Raw genomic sequence first — 7,500 nt, forward strand, 5'->3', positions numbered from 1 at the left:
ACACGGAGTAAGAAGATCAGCATGAACATTGTACAGATCTGTGCCCCAACAAATGATGCAACAGATGAGGACAAAGATACATTTTATAGTCTGCTACAACAAGTCATTGACAAGTTGCCAAGGAAAGACATCAACATATTGATGGGAGATGCCAATGCTAAAGTGGGACAGGATAATGTATGTTATGAAGGAATCATGGGACGTCATGGCATGGGAGAAATGAACGATAATAGTGAGAGATTTGCAAATTTCTGTGCATTCAACAGTTTGGTGATTGGAGGATCAGTGTTCCCCCATAAGAGGATCCACAAAGCAACTTGGGTCTCACCAGATGGTGTGACAGAGAATCAGATTGATCATTTTTGTATCTCTCGAAGATTCAGACGTTCATTGGAAGATGTGACAGTACGGAGAGGGGCAGATGTTGGATCAGACCACCACCTGCTACTGGCAAAGCTTAAGCTCCGACTCAGAAAACATGGGACCAGATCATATACAAGAAGAAAATTCGAGGTGAATGCACTTGATGGGGAAAAGAATGAGGAATTCAAACTACAATTGAGTAATAGATTCCAACCGCTTACTGAGCTTGAGGAGGACATAGATGTAGAGTCACATTGGGCAAAGATCAAGGAAGTCTACATAACAACTTGCCACGAGGTATTGGGGGTAAAGAAATCGGAACATAAAGAATGGGTAAGTCCAACCACCTTGGACCTTATTGAAAAGAGGAGAACAAGGAAGGAACAAGTGAACGCAAGCCGAACAAGGGCTTCAAGACTGGATGCACAAGAACAGTATCGAGCCATAGCTAAGGAAGTCAAAAGATCTGTGAAGAAAGACAAGGAAGCATTCATGAACAGACTTGCAGAGAAAGCAGAAGCAGCAGCGACAGGAGGACACATGAGGATTCTTTATCAAACTACCAAAACACTTGCTGGAAAATATGGGAAACCAAAGGTACCAGTCAAAAACAAAGATGGGAAAACTATTTTTGGAAAAGAGGCTCAATCTGAACGATGGAGGGAACATTTCAACTGCCTTCTGAACAGACCACCACCAGACAACCAGCCAGAAATTTTGCCTGCAAGAAATGAGTTACCAATTAGCTGTGGTCCACTATCGATAGCAGAGATTGTGGGTGCCATTAACAAGATGAAAAGGGGGAAAGCTGCTGGACCAGACCAGATTCCACCGGAGGCTCTAAAAGTTGATGCTGAAAGAAATGCTGAGGCCCTACACCCACTGTTTGAGAGAATCTGGAATGACGGGATATTCCCAATGGATTGGAAGGAAGGACATCTTATCAAGCTTCCAAAGAAAGGGGACCTCAGGAATTGTAATAATTATCGAGGTATCACTCTTCTTTCTATCCCAGGAAAGGTTTTCAACCGTATTATTTTAGAGAGAATTAAAAGTGCAACAGATGCTAAACTGCGGGACGAACAGGCAGGTTTTCGGAAAAACCGTTCAACCACCGACCAGATTGCCTCTCTGCGAGTCATAGTGGAACAGTCTATAGAATGGAACTCTCCTCTTATTGTCAACTTTCTGGATTACGAGAAGGCTTTCGACAGTATTGACATAGCAACATTGTGGAAAATTCTGGCACATTATGGGCTCCCTGAAAAGATAGTAAACCTCATTAAGGAATTGTATGAAGGATCAAGTTGCAGGGTTGTACATGAAGATCATCTTACTGACAGCTTTGAAATTAAGACTGGTGTCAAGCAAGGATGCTTGCACTCACCATTCTTGTTCATCCTTGCCATTGATTGGCTAATGAAAGAAACCTCCAAAGGGCGAAGAAATGGGATACAGTGGACCCCCTGGACACAGTTGGATGATCTGGATTTTGCAGATGATCTGGCTCTTCTGTCCCACACCCAGGACCAGATGCAAGCAAAATCCACAATTATAAACAGCCTCCCGGAATCAATTGGTCTAAGAATTCACCCTGCAAAGTCAAAGGTCTTGAGGATAGGTACGCGTCAAAGGGAGCAGATCAAAGTAAAAGATCAGGAACTCAAAGATATAGACACTTTCTGCTATCTCGGAAGTATAATTGACAGGGATGGAGGCACGGAAGCAGAGGTGAAAGCACGAATAGGAAAGGCACAGGCTGCATTTACATCTTTGAACAGAGTTTGGAGAACTAAAGATACCTCCCTTCGACTAAAGCTAAGACTTTTCAACTCAAATGTGAAGTCTGTCCTACTGTATGGATGTGAAACTTGGAACGCATCTCAGGCATGTAAAAGGAGAGTACAGATTTTCGTAAACAGGTGCATGCATAAGCTACTCAGAATAAAATGGATGGATAGAATAAAAAAATGAAGAAATATGGAAAAGACCACAGCAGAAACTAGTGGGAGAGGAAATAGGAAGAAGACGATGGAGGTGGATTCGACACACGCTTTGAAAGAACGACTCCACTATAACAAAGAAAGTATTGGACTGGAACCCCCAGGGCAGAAGATCAAGGGGAAGGCCACGAGGAACATGGAGAAGAATTAAAGAAGCTGATATACAGAGAAGTGGTAAGACCTGGAATGAGATTAAAAAGATAGCTCAGGATAGAGAAGGATGGAAACTGTTTGTCTGTGGCCTATACCCTGACCCAGGGTGAAAAAGGCAATGATGATGATGAAAGATCTGAATATGGACAACGATTTTCCTGACATAATGTTCGATGTAGAGATTGAATTTTAGTTTTACAAATATTTAATTTTACCTGATGACTCGCTATTGCCATGTGGACCACACATGACACTGAAATGGATAACTTGCCGTTTATCGAGACACAATGAGTTCTATATGACTTAAACCATTCAATGAGATTTTCACTTACTCCATCAATTCTCGAAGAGAAAGACATAGATCTTTCCTTTTTTTTCATAAATAGATAACAATATTTTATATGGGTTGACTGTCCATTATTTTTGAAAAAGGTAAAATTTGTTAAATCCAGGACAGCCCTTGCTGCAAATTCCGTCCAGAGCAATTATCTCTCCATTAACAAAGCTCGATTCATCGCTGGCCAAGAAAGAGATAACCTCACTCTGCTCTTTTATACTACTTATTCTGTTCTCAAGTGGATGATCAACGCCGGCTGTAAGGGCAAAGTTATTTGCCTTGGCCTCTGTCTGATCTCCTATCTATTACCCGCATTATTTTGGTGACGGTGAATCATGGCAAATTCATTCATTGGTAACGGTGAATTCCGTCAAATTCATTCATTCCATAGTAGGACACGTTGTGTTAACACGAATCCCTTTCGGACCAAGCAAAATTGCTAGAATTCTGGTCAGATGGTTCAGGGATGCTTTGACACAGCTGTACACCCATTGATAAGGCGCGTTGTCAAGATTTGCTATTGGCGATACTAGCACAATTGAGCCTTTTGAAGATTATAGATGAGGGACTGACTCCCGAATGAGAAAAACATTTGATTTGAGAAATATGTTTACCATTTGATCACACTTTTCCTCAGTGAAATCGATGAAAGATCCCGGGTAACAAATCTCTCCTGCATTGGCCACTAACATGTCCAGTCTACCAAAAGTCTTTACTGTCTCTTTGACTGTCATCGTTCTGACCTCCTGAACTGTCAGATCTCCACAAACAGCAATAACGCGTTCAGGATGTCCTGTCTCTTTGCAGCACTTGACCCTCACAACGTCCAGTCTTTCGGCGTTACGGCCACATAAAGAAACGCATGCTCCCTTTAGGACGAACATCAAAGCAACTTCTTCTCCTATGCCAGAGCTGGATCCCGTGACAATGGCAACCTTGCCATCCAATCGCCGTGACGACAAGCTTGACACGATGCCGTTAATCTCTGTTTAATGAAAATGTAAAAATAATTATAACTGAGAGAAAATGTTGAATGGTGTATTTGAAAACGTGGCCTATTTAAGAGAACAAACATTTTTCCTATAAAGGGTCTTTCAAGCACTCCTACCCCCTAAAAAGTAGTAGATAGCCAATAAAAGAATCTAGTTAGAACTAGTTATCTCTCTGGTGGTTTAAAAGCAATAAAAAAGAGCTGAGTAGCGTCAAATTCATTCATTCCATAGTAGCCTGCCAACCATATCTCTCTCAAATCTTTGCCGACCAGCAGAAGTATTCGGCCCTCCATATTCTGAACTCGTTTTCTATAACATTCTTTGACATTTTGATAACAATGCATGGCATTAAATTGTGTAACACTGGAATTCTATTCGTCTCAGAAAACTCCGTCCAATCATCTCATAGCTTTCGTTAATTCACAGTCCACCACAGAATACAAGAGTACCAAAAGAAAGGGAAGAAAGAGTTCAACGGGATCGTTCATTCGTAACCCTGAGAACTATAACGATAATTCACAGTTTCCATTCTTCCGGTGATGGTTTTCTCGTTAACTGACACGTAAGTGGGGGGCGAAGTGGTCGAGTGGTTAAGGCATTGTACTGTGACCCGGAAGGTTCGAGCCCCACTTCAGGTACTTTCGTGTTTGTTTTTTTCCTTGAGCAAGATTATTAACCCCCAATTTGCTCACTTGGACAACATGGATGATTCCTTGACATCAGACATCTTGTTTGATGAATTATCTATAATATTCCTTCGCGGAATGCCTAGGCGATGATATCTTTAATTTTTTAAAATACGTAAGCGTCAGGCTCCATTTATTAGATGGGCTTTTTGTTTGTGAAAATTTATTATAATATTATTTTTACCCAACTACGTTTAGAAAGTGACACTTGCCAAAAAGTCATTTTATAACAATCATCACATAATTATATCAATATTGGTATTTTGAAAAGCTGTTGAAAAATCAATAGAGAGCTGTGGGGAGGTTTCTGAAGACTGGAATCGTAAAAATACTACGGAAATGGTGAAAATGGAAAGGTTTCGGATGGGAACAGTACAGACAATGAACGTTTCGGGCACACACCCTTAATAAACAATTATTGTTTTCAACATCACTTTGTTTATTGCTTTGCTGCCGCAGAGTCTGTACCGAAATGTTCTTTGTCTTTACTTGAAGCCTTTTCATTTCGAACTTTTTGTTTATTTGAAAAATAAATAACAGTACAATGTCATGTATGACAAGCCGCCTCAAAACGCTACTGTTTCTAGGTGAACCGGATGGTTATAATTGAATTCTACGCTTAACTTGTAAAATTCGACTTGAAATAAATTTCTTCATTTGACAGAGAGGGTTTTATTTCCTTTCATAAAAAGAAAATTAAAATACTAATATTTTTTTGACAAAACTTTTTTTATTTGGTTCCTTTCGACATTATTTCGGATTGACACGATGAGAGACATACTTGGTCAACATCACTACACACCGACGTGCACTTATTTCCAAGTCTATTAACCCAATTTATTATGGGCTCATTGCTGTACTGGAAATCTCTAAAAAATGACGCAAAATATTGGCCATCACAACAATGTTAAACTAGGCCCATAATTGCGTTCAAATGGCAGACCTGTATATACGTACACGCCGTTTCACACCCTTCTACTATCCGTCCATGTTTACCGTTTTGTTATCACAGAACAAATAAAAAGAGGCGATGTGTCTTAATAACACTAAGTACATTTAACATCCGATCATTATACAGGTTTAGACATTTTATAGTCACACAATTATATATCGATATAGGTCTTTATATAGCAGAAATGTTTGCCCATAAAATCTTAGAATTACAAATCGAGGCTATTAAACATTTTTTATGATCCATTTTGAAGTCAAATGAAACGCGAGTATACTGATATGTATATTATTTTGTTACTGGACAAGGACTCGTCAATATTCAGAAGGTCCAAAAGTGTTGCGATGCGCATGTCCATGAGTGTGTGCGTGGATGTGTACGTGCGTGTGCGTGCGTGTGTGTGCGTGTATATGCGTGTGTGTACGTGTGTGTGTGTGTGCGTGTGTTTGTGTTTGTGTGTGCGTGTGTGTACATGTGTGTGTGCGTGTGTGTGCGTGTGTGCATGTGTGTGCGTGTGTGTGTATGCGTGTATGTGTGTGTGCGTATGTGTGCGTGTGTGTGCGTGCGTGTGTGTGTGTGTGCGAAGGTGTGTGTGCGTGTGTGACCAATTGTCTCAAAACAATTGGAGTTAACACGATGCTTTACCAGTTAACTACCTTACTCCAGAAAAACCCGTATTTAAAAAATTGAATTAAAAAAGTCGTCCTTCAAAATATCTATGGATTTAAATTACCCTTATCTTGGCAACAACTCTCAACTTAGGACCGAGAAGTCTCAGGTTTGAGAGTTTTTGCCAAGATGAGGGTCATTTAAAAAGATCGATATTTGTAGGACGAGTTTTATGGTCAAATTTTTAAATACGTGTCATTCTGGGATACGATAGTTTTTGGTTAAATTGCTTAAACTTTTCTGGCTATCGGGGCTAAACTGTCGTTTACAAAACAATCCATTTAATTTTTGCCATATAAACGATATTTCATATGTCCATAGATTAAAATAGCCGTCAAATGTTTTAAAAGTCTTTGAGCCTTAAACTTTAAATGACTGTCAACTTGGCAATCAAAGAGCCTCTAACTAAAAGGCCTCATTTTATACTTGTTTGAAATTAATACTTCGAGGAAGTCTCGGGTTTAAGACTTGATTTGAAGTCGTCATTTACCATTGGTATTGGAGCATTTGTGCCAAAATGACTGGATCGAATCATGGGCGAGGTCTGATAACCCAATTTATTATGGGCTCATTGTTGTACTGGAAATCTCAAAAAATGACGCAAAATATTGTCCATTACAACAATGTTAAACTAGGTCCATAATTGCGTAATTAGCGAGGTCTAACATCAATCAGCTACAAAATCCAGATCACGCAGGGGAGATCAGGCATGTTGACAAGTTCGTCAAACCTGTCTCTACAAATTTCCTCATAACTCTGGCAAACCGTTTTGCAATTCGTCAAAAAGTTCCGGCGATATCAATCAACATTAACTCACTCAACCCTAACACCACTATATCCGTAGTTTACCCTGGGTTACTTTTACCCCATGCCTATTTATTGCATTTATATGAGACAAATTATAGCCGTAGTATCAAAGCTAATATTTTTTTTTTTTTCATTTTTACATGTAAATGAATAAAACTAGATATCTATGTATATGCTCATTTTAATACATTTTTTCCAATTATGAAAAGTAGCAAAATCTCTAAGATTGAGTGAGTTAATAGTCAAAGGAAAAAAATGTTGTAAGGTGTAACAACAAATAAACCAGAGAAAAATCAGAAAACAAAAGCGAGTATGCACTTATTTGCATAACTTCGAAGAAAAAAAAACATTTAAGATTTTGACCAGAAAACTCGTCCTTCAAATATTGATCCTTTAAGCAGACTCTAATCTTGTCAAAACATCTCAAACCTGGGGTTTTAGATTGTTATTTAACCCTCTCCTTACCAACTATAGGAAAATCGTCACATTTGTTACGATACAACCAACATTTTTCTTATTCAAATTTCTCTTGTACATCATA

This window comes from Berghia stephanieae, chromosome 7, assembly GCF_034508935.2.
Source record: "Berghia stephanieae isolate SIO BIC M18660-M18661 chromosome 7, UCSD_Bste_1.3, whole genome shotgun sequence".
NCBI lineage: Eukaryota > Metazoa > Mollusca > Gastropoda > Nudibranchia > Aeolidiidae > Berghia > Berghia stephanieae.